Source organism: Meleagris gallopavo, chromosome 1, assembly GCF_905368555.1.
Source record: "Meleagris gallopavo chromosome 1, MGAL_WU_HG_1.1, whole genome shotgun sequence".
NCBI lineage: Eukaryota > Metazoa > Chordata > Aves > Galliformes > Phasianidae > Meleagris > Meleagris gallopavo.
In genome coordinates this window covers 50,609,484-50,624,051 of record NC_139404.1, presented here as the reverse complement: position 1 = coordinate 50,624,051, position 14,568 = coordinate 50,609,484, and the positions used below count along the sequence as shown (strand labels likewise).

Genomic DNA, 14,568 nt, shown 5'->3' with positions numbered 1-14,568 from the left:
GAAGCCCCCACCTCTCCCCTCCCTCGCACCTCTGGGGAAGAAGCAGGAGGGAGATGTAGGCGGCCGTGCCAGGGCTCGCTTACCTCGTGGTGCCAGGGGGGACACGGTTGCATGGGGGGTAAATCCACAGCTCTGCTCTCTCCCAGCGCTGGCAAGGGCCTCTTTGCAGTCACATCGAGGAGTGGCCTGTGGGTAGATGCTCCAGCTCACCGCTCAATCGAAGCTGCCGTGGATTCATTGCGAGAGACTTTGCTTTCTGTGAGGAGAGGAGAAAAGGGAGGAAAAAAAAAAAAAAAAAAAAACACCAGCTTAAGACTTGGAGGCTAGATTCACTTCTTTCTTAGGTTTCCAATGGCAACTGAATATACCACAGATGAAGATCCAGTGTGTGTGTGTGTGTGCGCGCGCGAATGTGCGTGTGTGGGAGGGACGGAGTGATGCACAGCTGCTGAGTCCACAGGCAGCGTGGGGTGCAAGCGAGCCGGGGCGGATCAGCATCGCTGAAACAGGCAGCTGGACATGGGCAGCCAAGCAGACAGACAGATGGAAAGGGATTTGAAGGATGGAGAGAGGGCAGCCTGCATCCTCAAGGGCCAAGCAGTCCCATGGGGAACAAAAAGGAGACAGCATCTGGGTGCAGGGCAAAGCACCTGGATGACGATCAGACAGACACATAGCATCTCGCTCCTTGTGCCCCCACCGCACTTAGTCTGCTGCACACACACTCGTGTCACATTTCTCACACCTTGCTGCATCACCTTGCACAGACCCCCAACAACTTAGCCCCTCCGGAGTGAAAGGTGCTGCCTTCCCCTCCTGTGCTGCACAGCGATGTTTCAGACAACCATCGCTCAGCCACATCAGCTACACTCAGCCTGTACCACCACTCACGAGTACACAGCAAAGGCATTTCTGTACGGCCCAGTGAACACTGACCCTTGCACAAATGCACGCTGAATACCTGCACATATCTACCCTACACAGACACCTGACTGCTTACTCATGATTTTCAGCACACATGAACACATCATTTGATAGACCCACCTCTGTATCTACCAGCAGGAACAGTGCCAAATACACACATACGCGCACACACATATTTATATCAGCGCAAGCAGTACACCAGTATATCACCATGCATACATCAATAAGAAAACAAAAGACCATAAAACACCCTGACACATTTAGGAATATAAGTCAAACAAGTACCACTGGCTGCATCTCACACACAAATATACTATGCTTACAAATTGCCTGCAGCACACAAACCGATAGCATCAAACACTGTTACCCACCTAACTCAGCCCACACAGTGGCATACCATCCTTCTGGATCCTAACCGCTAGCCCCAGCATCATCAAACACCAGCCATATTCTGTCACATGGAAAACACAAATACTCGTCAACATCCAGCACAGGCAGGCAAACACAAACTACACATGAAACACAGACAGACAGCATTACTCACCCCAAAAACCAAATAAATACAACATCCTTGAAAGTTAGGAAGATACAAATCACCCTGGAGACCACTTCAGCGTTCTCTGCACCTGAGCACATGCACACCAATGGCACATCAGCTGTCCTTATCTCCCAGTTCTTCATTTCTTTTGCACTTCCTCTCATTCTACCCATTTATTCCCCATTCATTTCATCATCTCTCAGCAAAGCCCACATAGCTGTCCACTGACACAGGCTGCAGCTCCTGGAGACAAAGTCACTGGAGCAGAAACCTTGTAACACCATCCATGCTCATCCCTCCTCCCTTCCTCCTTGCTACTCATGTGCATAAATTGCGTGCAAGGAAGAGTGCATTGAAATTTGGTGATAGTGCCATTAAGGGACAGAAGTGCAAAACCTCAGTGTGGTGAAAGTGTACATGAACCCCTACGGGATGGAGAGACCTGGCCAGCTCCCTCAGGACCTCCTGCAACCAGGAGCAAGTCATTCCAGGGAGCTATCTACTCACACACACTCTCCAGCTTCCAAAGCCCTTCATAAAGTGTCCCTCATCCTCCTTGCCACCACATACAAATGCATCTTCCCCACCATTACTCAGTGTCTCCACTGCCCAAAGTCATCTACTTCACACCTCCTTCCAGAGCCTTCCCACCTTCCTGCACATGCATCACACACACCATCATGCAGCAGCATTAAAAAACAACAGGGAAGTCCCCAGCACTACCTCAACACATCCAGCTGCTCCCACTTGCTCTCTCAGTTTGGATGTTAGGAGGAAGAATTTCTTCTTGAAAGAGTGGTGCTGCAGTGGCACAGGCTGCCCAAGGAGGTGGTGTGGTCACAGTCCCTGGAAATGTTCCAGAACCGTGTGGATATGGCTCTGAGGGACATGGTGAGTGGGCATGGTGGGGATGGGCTGACAGTTGGACTAGATCATCATAGAGGTCTTTTCCAACCTTAAGGATTCTATGATTGCATGATTCTACCACTGGCACCATTCTCTTTTCAGAAGTGCTTGCAAAGGAGCACAATTTTCTCTCTGTCATCCCAACTTGGTCCATGCTCCCAGGCAATTTCAGCCTGCTAGCAACGTTTCCTCTCTGTTATGCTCAACTATACCTGCACGCCTTTGCCCACAAACATCAATTGTGCATTACAGGAAATGAATAATGCAGGCTGAAAGGGGACAAGTGAGAGTCTGTTGGGCCTCAGCAAAGCACATGTACAGAGTGGAGCAGAGAGGAGGTTGCTTCATTTTATCAAAGCTAACAGACGCTGCTGAATCTGGAAAAGCCACAACAGCCTTAAGTGCTACTTGGGTTAAAGCGCTGTCATGAGGGCAATTTAAAGAGGGCTCTGGACTCAGGGTTTCTAATACGAGCTGAGAGGTGACACAAAGGCATCGTGTTGGTAGGCAAGGAGGATCTTCATTGCTGAGATACTTAGCACTGAGCTAAGCAGCCAAAGAGAGCTGTCAGTTGAAAGGGAAACCAGCATCCTAAACTGACCTCCAAACCATCTGCTCCTGTGCTTCAGGGGCATGGAATAAGCAACACAACTGGCTAAACAAACAGCAGAGAGAGAGAGCAAGGTGAACAGGAGCAAGAGGTACGTGTACGTGTGTTTGCATGTGTATGCTTGCATGGCATTCATCTCATTCATCTCTGAGGATGTGTTTTGCTACAGTCTGATTTTGGGTGGTTCTCTGTGGAGCCAGGAGTTGGGTTCAGTGATCCTTATGAGTCCCTTCCAACTCAGGATGTTCCGTGGTTCTGTGATTTTCATATGCCTAATTTGTGCAGGCAAGCAAGGAGACCAGGAAGATGCAAAAATGTGCATCTGTCATTGTGGCCATGGGACATGGGACAATGCTGAAAGGGGACAATGAGTACAATCTGCTGCCATGTGTGTACATGGGTGTGCGGGAAACATGGGAAGCAACATGTCCTCTGAATGTTTGTGTCCATGTATGTGTGGGACTGTTTCCTATGGGCAGCACCTATGCGCTCACCAATGTTTCTGTACATCCACAGCCTGAACATCCCAGTGGATGCAATGCTATGAGTACACACAAAGCTATGCTAAGTGCGTATGCTGTGTTCCCCCTGGGCATGTTCATATTCCTGGAGAAGGCATACCTCTCTGGGTGGAAGAGCCCATCTGCCTCCTGCACTGTCTCTCCTTTGGGTCTCTGCTTCTCCTTCCTTGCCTTCCCTCAGATCCCCTCCCTCACTGCAGCAGTCTGCCCTGTTGTTGCCCTCCCATGCAATAACACACAGCCAGGGAATCCCCTTCCTTGTAGTTCCCCAGTATCTTCCCATATCAAGAGCCAGAAGGAAAAGAAAACCTTGCTCAGCAACCTGAGCTGTACTTATTCCCTTCAGTGTTTTTGTTACCCCTTGTTAGTCCTCAGGATCTGCATCACAAACCTCCACCCAAACTCTGAACTTCTACTACAAACCAGACTTGAGGTTCACATCCAGTCCCTGGGCCATGCAGAGCTGACATAGCCCAAGTAGGACAGCTGAAGATAACAGAGTTAGTAGACAGCAGATGTTATATCCAAGAGTATAAAACAGAATCCTGACTGGCTTACAATTCTCCAGCCAGCATCACCCACAACTGGGTTTGATGTGTACCACGTAACCTCCTGGCTGGGATCCAAAGCATGGAAACTGCTCACTGAAGGATCTCTTGGGTCAATGGCCCTTTAATAAGAAGCCCCAAAGCCATTTCTTTGTTCCCTTACCCAGTTCTTCAAATCACTACCTTCCTCCCAAGTACCTTACCCTGAGCTCTGTATATTTCTCCCAGAGCTGATCTAAATTACTCCCCAAATTGAACTGCAAGCAGTCAGCCTCCATTTTTGGCTTTGACTTTGCTTTGTGTCCCAGTCTGCTTCTGTTCCCTCTGGAGAAATAAACTAGCACACAGGAACCAGACGTGAAAAACTAGCCACCTTCCCCGGCAGTTTCCCAGCAAGCTGCAGTTCTATCCTGGCCCAGGATCTCACATTAGCCCTAAAAATGGAATCTAACACTTAAGCTCCATCTTTTTTCCCTTCACTGAAATCCACAATCCGTGATAATCACAAAATTTACCCAACCCTATATGCTGACAGCCTCTAAACTCATTGTCATCTCCTTTAACCTGTTCCCAGCTTTCTCTGAAGAGGGACCCAGCCTTCCACCTTCTTGTTCACCAGCAAGGCAATAAACTTCTCCATGGCAAATCCCTTCCCCAGCATTTACCCCACATCCTACAGGCTGGGAAAGTCCATCTCTCTGATCCTTTAGACTTATAGTGCAGTCCTCTGGGAGTCAGGCCAGGATCTTCTAATTATTTGGGGTTTTGATTTTTTTTCCCAAGAGAAGATCTCTACATGCAGCTAAGGCAGTTTGGGCAACCTTTTCACTGCTGGAAATCACTACCAAAAAAAAAAAAAAAAAAAAAAAAGGAACACTTTGTCTTAATAACCAAGTGCCTATCAAAATCAGTCCCAGCAGCCAGCCAGGGCTCCCCATGTGCAACAACATCAGTATATCTGCTCCTCTCTCAGCCTGAAGTTCCTCCATCACACCAAGGTCACTATCCCCAGCCCTGCCTCTTTCTCTTTCCTCCTCAGCTTCTCTCTTTCCCCATGAGCAACTTCTGCCCTGCGGCATCCCTGCCTGAAGGTCCCTGCTGAGCATGCAGAGCAAGCCCCTGATTACCATTCAAGCTGGATACTCATTAGGCAGAAATGCCCCTCCAGGAGATCCATTAACAGTCCGTAAGGTTAACTTAATCCAGCCAGTCTTGTGTGGTCTCTGCCCAAATTCCCGATTGCATTAACAATCCTGAGTCTTAATTAGCATGTGAGGCAGAGGTGGCATTATTAATGGAGATAATACTGAGCGTTAAGAATAAACAGGCCAGGCTGGCTCTCCCCCACCATGCATGCAAATTCTCTTCTGTGCAGAAACTGCATGAGTATCCCCCACGGGCAATGCACATGGGCTGGGGTGTTCTCAACCAACAAAGAGCCCAAGGACACACAGCCAGGATGGCAGAGGACAGTGGAGAGAAAATGGGGTCTTCTCTCCCAGAGGGACCCGTGCTGGAGAGAAGAATGGCAAGGGGAATGCTTGATTCACATTGTTGTATGTGTGCACATAGGATAATGTGAGGGGCATTGCCCTTGAATGGAACATGCAAGAAGAGTGTCTGCCTAGTAGTAGTTACTAGAGCGTAGCTGATGGGAAAGCAGTACCTGGCTGTAGATGGGGAAGTCCACACCCTCTCTCACCCCAGGCAGAGCCATCTGTTTCCCAAAGAGGAGATGCCCCACCTGACATGAGAGAATGGCAAGGGTCACAAGCGTGTTGGGGTTGCATGGTGCAGCACGGAGCTGTGCAAGGAGAGGTTACACGTAGTATGTCTGCCCTTCCACAAACCCACCACCATGATGCTCTCTGCTAGAGCTTGCACTCACAAAAACGTAAAACAAAAAGGGGAGAAGAAGCCAAACCGAAGAATAACATCCTCCTTGGCCATGGCTTGCAGAAGTTGAATGCCCACAGGGCAGTTACCCATTGAGTATGATGCAGTGTCTGCATGCCATGACCCTACGCACTCACCAAGCAGCAAAGAATGGTGCTGTAGTCTCAGGCTGCTCAGATCCATGCTTAGCATCCATCTAGCTGCCTCCACCTACCCAGAGGCACAGCGGGCAGCAGGCAACAACAGAGGCCCTGAGCAGAGCCCAGCTCTCTGAGATCCCAGCACAGCAAGCTCTGGATCCCTCAGGCCCACCAGCCAGCCCCTGCCAAATCCATTTGTCCAATCTTGTGCTTTCTACTAATCCTGTTGAGCCATCCTTTAAGTTGCTCTCAGGCAGAGATAAAAAATGCAGTTGATGCCTTAAGATGCTTCCCCCGACTTTGCTCAATTCAAGATAAAGGGCTTTGATTTAAAAAATTACGGTGGGGGTCTGTCATTTATCCATCCCATGGATTAAAGGAAAGCAACAGAGGCACAAGGTGCAGCTGGTGTTAAGTGAGAAGACACAGAAGAAAAGAAAGGTTACCTCAGTATGGGAGAGCAGGCAGAAGAAAGGAAAGAATGGAAAATTAAGAGAGTAGACAGAAAAATACCTTCTCCATCATCATCTTGACTACTGATTACTGACATAAGAGCCTTACATACACCTAATGTGTTGCAACGTTTCTCTACTTTCCTTCATTTACTCAGTATAGTAGTTTTCCTCTATAGAAGATGTCTAAATGGCTATGGAAATGTACCTTCTCTCTCTGCACCCTGCAAATTCATTAGGTTATTTCACCTTTCACCCTCTCACAGACCCTATAAGGACTTCTTTTTTCCTATCATGAGCCCATTTCCTCCCTCTGAATTTATTTTGTTTGAAAAATGCTCACAAAATGGCTGGTGTTTCATTTTTGTTCATCTTCTCTGCATTAGCTGGCTGAGGGTCTTGGCTAACCAGTAAATACAGTAAGATCTTAATATCAGCAAGGATTTTGTCTCTATGTTTCTCAGTGTGCTTGAGAAAAATCTTTCAAATGGATCAACTTCTCCATGTGCTGTTCTTGGGTCTAAGATCCTTCTCATGCATAGTCCATGCCATTTTATTCTCTCCTCCAACTCTGTTGCACTCCTCATCACACCAAGTCACACACAAGACATATTTTCCCAAGAAACTTGTATCTACAGACTAGCCCACCATCAATCATTCCTTTCCTCTCTGCTGATCTGAACAGAGTCCCAACCAGATCTCCATCACCTCTGGAATCTCAGTTTCCTCACCTGCTATACTTTGACCAATCCCAACTCCTGCCTGTATTGAACACTACAGGCTATTCCCAGAGAAGATATTCCTATATCCCAACATCTATTTCAACTTTCCTTTCCTTTTTTTTTTTTCAAGCCTCCTTAGGGCCCTGCTCTGTCTTGTTTTAAAGGTCCAGGGCTTCTTCAGATAGTTCAAATTCTTTTTCCAGCTTCTTCTCCACTTTTCACACTTCGTCACTTTGTTTTGTTTTGTGTCACCTTCAGCTGACACAAAAGCTGTCATTTGTGTGGGACCTGGGACTGCTTCATCCCTGTGACATCATATCAAAACTCTGCTATCAATGCCCCATAGCTTTCTGCCACTACGAAGTTGGTCTGTTGTGGCCAAGGGAGAAGCAGAAAGAAGAAAAGTGAAGTAGTACTGGAAAAGAGATGATAGAGACTGCAATACAAGAGAAGTCTATAAAACCCACATGGGAAGGGTGAAGGAAACATGCGCCAACTGTCTCTTCCCATCCGAGAAACAATGGTCATGAAATTAAGCTAGAAATCAACAGATTCAAGACAAACAAAAGGAGCTGTTTCATAGTATGATGCCTTTTTTAAACTTCCAAACTTCCTGCTGTGAGTTTTTTTGGATCCTAAAACTCTACTTCAAAAAGTAGTTGAACAAATCCACAGAGGAAAAGCATCCGTACAGGTCTCAGAGGTGTGCAGCCTTCTAAGACAAGATCCCTCAGCCACACATCACTGGAGGCTAAAGGGGAGCTCAGAAAAAGTATTCCTATGCAGTTGTCCTGTCCTTACAGTCTTACTTCTGGGAATCCTCTCTTAGCCAGTCCAATATCTCCAACAGAAATATTGGACTAGAACGATCTTTGGCCTGGCTCAGCATGGTCCTTTCTACATCCCTTTGGCTTTCAGATGTCTTGAGCAAATAGGAGCTATGAGTATAATTTTGGGACATTAAGTCTTATTGAAAATGGATGCACAAGAGAGCAAACAACAGATCTTATTCCAATAAGAGTTTTTTCTTCTTTGCCCTAGAAGCTGGAAACAGATCTGATGACTTAATTTCAACCAGTCATCCCAGTACACATCTTTGTTGGGGATAACATTTGTTCTTGGATGCTAGTCCCCTCAATGAATTGTTTCAAACTTCATAAGACCAAATTCTCTTTCCCTGTTGGTAAACACAGAGCCCTTTCAGCGGACCATCTGTAAGAGGGCCAATCCTCCCCCACCCCTCGTTGAATTCCCTTCCATTTTCCTGACCTGTCTATCACACAATTCACGGCAGCCTCTCCACACTAATCCTTTTATTATGATCTGACTCAATTTTCCTGGCCTGTGACTGCAATGGGGAAAAAAAGAGGAGGGGTGTTAATCCTTCTGACCTTGTTGTCCCAATTTTAGGCCATCTGTAACTAGGGAGTCAGAAGGGAGAAGAATGATCCTCCCAACCCCACTGTCCCCATGCCAAATCATCTTTGTCCAGAAAGAGGCATTCACCCACTGTGAAAAGTTTAGCTTGTATTCTCCTAGAAAGCACCCCAGGCAATTCCTACAGGAATGCTTCCTAGGCAACCTCTCCAATCAGAAAGGATAGGAAAAAGAAGCCAGCAGTGTCCTCCACCTCCATCAGACTCTATTTACTCACTCCTCCCGTACCACCTCTCTGCTTCCTCAACAACAGCGTCTGCAATTTCTCCCCAACAGTGAGACAGGGAATCAATACAAAGTGAACGACAACCAAACATCTCTCAGTTTTTTCCCTGGCAATCTTACATACGCAAAAAAGTCCTTGCAGGTCATTTCACCTTCATCACTGGCCAAGTCTGTCTTGCTCCCTGTATCCTTTTTCAACACCATATAATTCCTTGCTGTAAGCACTTGCATCACCCTAAACCTGCCAGATTATCTCATAGTTGACTGAAGCACTCTCACCAGGAAGCTTGCACCCGTCCTCCAGGCATTTGCCCCTTTGCTTGGCCTCATCCCTTACCTCTGCCCATCCTTGCCACCTCTAATAATCTTTCCTTTTCTTGATGTTTGTTCTCCAGCAGAGAGAAATGCTTCTCTCCATGTTCACAAACACACATGTTCTCATGCATACATCAATGTTCCCAGAGGAAAGATAGCTCACGGAATCCCCATAGGAACCTAAAAACACACAGGGAGCTCTGATCCATCTGATCTACAGTCTGAGATTGTGAGCCACAGCAAGAGTGAAGACACCTTTGCTTTAAGGCAACTAGTAGCCTGTACATCATCCCAGGACACAGTCTACATGTCTATTGTGCCTCCAACAGTGAATAGTTTGTCACCAAAACTGCTGAGAACTGATGTGGGTGCTGGGAAGCAGAGGGGAAGGGATTTCCCCACAAGCCAGCTGTGGCAGAGCTACAGTGCCGTGACCCTCTCCCCACATCATGCTACAGATGACCCTTCCTCACATAAGTATCAGCTCCACCTCTCTGCTATCAGACAGATACCCCACTGACACCCACAGGAATTGAAACCAGCCATGGAAGTAAATAGTACTTCCCCTACAGCTTACCAAGACCAGATAGGTGTTATCTTTGTGTGCGGATGTTTCTGCAGAGAGAAAAACAGGTATTCCTGACCCCAGAGACTTCATCTCACCTCTGAGAAATTCACATGGCACCATCAGCTCCATAAAGCACAGCCTGGAACTAAACTCTAAGGCAAAAATACTGAAAAACTGGAGATGCACTCCTGGGCTGAGGACACTTGGGAAGACAAGGTCCCAGAACACCCATTGGGTCCATGCAGAATAATGGATGGGCCTCACCTTCCATGGTAGGTCAGATTCTGCTCCAGGGTTTTGATCCTGTGCCTGTCTCTGTGACATATGGTGTCATGCTGTACAGCACTATATTGCCATTGTGTTTACCCAAACCTGGTCTGCCTGGGAATCTCAAAATCTCCCTGCAATCAGCAACAGCTATCTCACAAATCCTTACAACCACTCACCTCTACCTGGCTCCTAATGGCTTATTTCCAGCCCCTTTTAATGCCATTGAAAGCAACAACCACCCTCCCCTCCTTCTGGACCTCAGCTGGTCAGCTGGAACTGGGTTTCCTCTTGGCTTGGAAGTATTGAGCAAATGAGGTCATTTCTCCTCAGCAACACAAAATTATTTGGTCAGTCCTATTCACGAGCAAGCAGTTCATCTCAGGCAATGGCCAAGCACCTCCATGTTCCCAGGGGACACAAAGTCTGCTGTCACCCCTGTTCTCTTAAGGAGGAGCTTACAGAATAGCAAAGTGAGACACAGAGCTGCCCCACTGGATGGAGAACACAGGAAAGCCAGGACACAGACACAGCTCTAATAACATGAGGCAGTAACTACTGTCAGACCATAGAATTATAGAATCATTAATGTTGGAAAAGACCGCTAAGATCATCCAGTCCAACTGTCAGCCCATCATCATCATGAGACTTAAGCAACTACAACTATGGTCTCTCCATATCCACCCACAGCCATCACTGCTCAGGACAGCTCTGCTTCTCCTTGGAGGAAAAAAAATAGAAGAACCTCTGCTTCCAGTTTTCCTGTGCTGAGTTGCTGCTGTCCTGCCTTGGTCCCCAGGTATGAGTGGGGGCTGCAGGTGTGCCTGAGGGATGTCACATCCCTTCCCCAGAGCTGGGCACATCTCTCCTGCTTTCACGAGTGTGAGGACAGAGATGTTCCCGTATCTCCTGTGCTAATATAAGGAACAGCTTTGCCCAAGCCCACGCTTACAGAGGACACAGGGGAAAAAAAAAAAACTCAATGTTTGGGCTAAGGGAGAGAACAACCAGGTCTCTCTTTCCCAGCAGTTGTGCTGATATTTTGTGACACGGCTGCTGACAGCATCGGGAGGTTGCAGCGGGCCCTGATGTGACCACAAGCTTTTTTTCCCAGGTGGGCAGTGCTCTCCGCCACTTGTGAGCAGGGTCAGACGAGGCAGCTGCACCCTGCCTGGAGCCGCATCTGCCTTCTGACACGACCCAGGTAGGAATAACCAGCACAACCACATCTCCCTCCCTCCTCCCTGCCTGCGGTTCTACCTTTCTGATTTTAACCGCAGGCTGCCCCATCGCCTAAACAACCCCTCCTAACACCCCTCTGATGTATGCACCCTACAAGCCCTACAAGCCCTACAAGGAATGCCCTGCATGGCATTGCTTTGCACCAGCTCAGACAACGCAATCCCAAAAGCCCACATCTCCCGGAGCTGGGCAAAGAGAGGGAAAGGCCATGCATCTGCAGCTCCTGTTGTGGTTTTGGATGGGAAGAGAGAGATGGAGGCAGCTCCTGCATCCCGCTTTAGGTTTGATGCCCTGAAAGGCAATCCCATTGCAGGGGGAAATAACAGGACAAGGAGGGTGGTGGGTGGGGAAAGGGCTGGGGAAATCAGTGGGGTCATAGTGGCTTCTTCTCACCCCCGGCACCGCGGCAGAAGCCCTCCAGTCCCTGCAGTTCCCTCACCGCTGCTGGTACAGAGGGGGGAGGTGAAAGGGGGGGGGGCCTGTATTTAAATATATTAATAATGCATGCTCTATGCAAATGAAGGTTCCTTGGAATATTATTGCATTAGTGATGCTGCTGGGCTGCATTTCCCCAGACCTAGCAGTAATGGGGTGCAAGGAGACTGGGAGGGGACAGGAGGATGGGGGTCACCCCAAATCCTCCCATACCCTCACAGTACCTCTTCACCCCCTCCACCCGGCACCCCCCCATCACACACTCCCACGTCCTCCCACCTCCTGATGCATGACAAATACCTTGGCTCGCAGCAGGCAATGCAGCCTTCCCTCTCCCCAGGCCCCCCCCAGGGCCACAGACCCCCTCATACATACACATACACTCATCGTCATTACATCCCTCCTCCAATCTCAGCAGCCCTCTCCCAGCTCCCCAGCTTCCCTTAGAGCTCCCTACCTCCAGGGTGGGTAGAAGGGTTGTGCTCTCCAGCCTTTAGGAGAAAAAGGAGGGGGGAGGGGGTAACCCCTGAGACTGGCCCGCACACGTGCACCCACTCTATGTGCACACACCAGCCCCCAGCACCAGCAGGCGCCTGTGTGAGGATGCAAACTGACCGCGGCTGCAAGATGCATGCACCCGCAGCACACGAGCAATGCTCTTTGCTCTCCACCACTACAGACATCTCCTTCTTTGGCTACTCACAAGGATGTTTGCAAGCACAGTGCTTGTGCACATCCTGCTCCCCACCGCCTCCGACCTCATGCACACATGCACACATGTGCGCTGGCATGCATGCACACAGGGCCAGGGGAGAGCCACCCCAGCACACGTACAGGAGGGCATTACGCAGAGCAGCTCCCAAGTATGCTGCCTGCTGCAGCGTTAGCAGATTTATGCTGCCTTTCCCCAACCAGATCCAAGCTATGGAATGGGAACAGCGGCAGCTGTGTACTCCTGCCCGTCCTGGGATGAGGTTAGGATGCGTCTGCTTGTCTTTCTCCTCCATCCCCCACCCCTCCTTCTTCCCCATCCTCTTGCTCCCATTCATTCATTCATTTTCTCCTCCCCCCATCCCATGCCCCAAAGCAGGAGGATTTTGATGCATAAAAATGTGGGCACACCTTCCCTGCTGGAATAAATGGGCATACAGACACCCTGCAAGCAATGCCTGTGCACATCTGCATGCATCCCGCTTGTTGTCCTGGGCCCCTACGTAAATAGCCAGATCCCATCACCATCACACTCACACACACACTCTCTCACACTCGCCAGACACCACGCAATGACTTTCGTGCATCCAGCAGCCTCCCAGCAGAGCGGTGTCAGAGCAGAGCCCAGATTTACTCACTCCCCTGCATTCAAACCAGGAAACACACACAGACATGGACACAGCCTGGGCTGCAAAGGCTCCCTGGCAAAGTTTGGGATGGATCTGCCTTCTTCTCCCCATGGTAACTGCTAGCAATGTACATATATGTCTGTGTATCTACAGTTACGTGGATATAAAGGTGGTATAGGCATAAAACTATAGCTGTATTTACACACATGTTCATACAGAGGGGTATATACCTATAGATACAGAGATATATACCTATAGATATGGGGGGTATATACCTATATGTATATATAGATATACCTACAGATGTATGTTTGTGTATAGATGTATACATTACTATAGAGAGATGAACACAAACACACACACACATACACACAAAATATGCATGGATTCTCTCCCCTTGCGGGTTCTGGACTGAAGCACAGCTCACAACCCAGCTTGCATGCAGAGCCCTGGACCTACTCGGCATCCCGATCCCCGGCACATACACACACATACACGGAGATGGTGATGGGGAGCACCTCTCTCCCTTCCACCACTGATGGGTGATGTGATGATGGGGAGCACCTCTCCCCCAGCTTCGCTCCCTCCCGTCTCCCCATATGGGCATTTTCCCCTCTCCTTCCCCATCTCCCTCGCACTCACCCCGGCTCAGAGACACCCACCCGTGGGTGGGCAGCGGGAAGAAGGCGATCCCTCCATCCTGCCCCTCTCCGCTCCCCCTCCGAGCTCAGCCGCGTCTCCGAGCGGGCGACACCGAGCCGTACGCACCGAGTGTGTCACACGCACACGCACACACACACATACCTGCTCCTGGAGGGCCGCTCCCACGCGTGACATGCCCCGTGGAGGCGCGACCCGCAGCCCCTCCGCGCTGTCCCCCGCCCCGTGTCACCCCTCCCGGCTGCTCTGTCCCCTAAGAAGCGCTCCCCGCCGCGCACAGGAGCAGCCAGGGCAGGGAGCGCACAGCCGGGGGGGGTTTGCTGCCTTCTCCGCATCCGCATCACCGGGGGAAGAAGGCATTTAAACGACGAGCGATGGCTGCGCCGTGGGCCGGGCTGCCGGGGCTGTGCTCGTGCCGGCTGCCAGCGGCGGAGCTGCCTCTGCCATGGATGGAGCCGGCGCCGAGCTCCGCTCGCCCGGTGCGGGAGGAACGGCGGCAGAGGGGGGGGGGGCCGGAGGGATGGGGCAGGCACGGCGCCGGCCCACGCGTGACAGCGGCAGCGGCTATAGGGAACGCACACGCACACACACACGAGCAGCAGCACCTCAGCTGCTCTGGATCGTGTCACCGACGTGAAAACACAATGGTTTCTAAGAACGGCACGCACACGCGTGCTCTGAAGCAACAGCTACGTGCGACAGCCCTGCAGGTGGATGCGCACTACATGTATGGATGCCCTGCAGGTATGTGGCATGTGTGGATGTGAAAGCTGTGGGAAACTGCACCTCAGTGTGTGCCCCTGTGGTATTTTGCACATCAGC

The 14,568-nt window shown here is 49.8% G+C and overlaps 1 non-coding gene across 5 annotated transcripts in view; it reads right to left on the bottom strand.

The window, feature by feature from the left end:
• LOC104911097 (uncharacterized) overlaps window positions 1-14,351 on the bottom strand; it is a 118,360-nt gene extending 104,009 nt beyond the window's left edge. For 2 of the 5 annotated variants that reach the window (XR_014884091.1, XR_014884094.1), the window contains exons 1-2: window positions 13,891-14,351; window positions 84-256 (exon numbers count right to left, since the gene is read on the bottom strand). This is a non-coding gene — a transcript (uncharacterized LOC104911097). The remainder of the gene's footprint in view (window positions 1-83; window positions 257-13,890) is intronic. The other 3 variants (XR_014884099.1, XR_014884092.1, XR_014884101.1) reach the window with 3 other exon arrangements.
• Window positions 14,352-14,568: the final 217 nt, after the last annotated feature.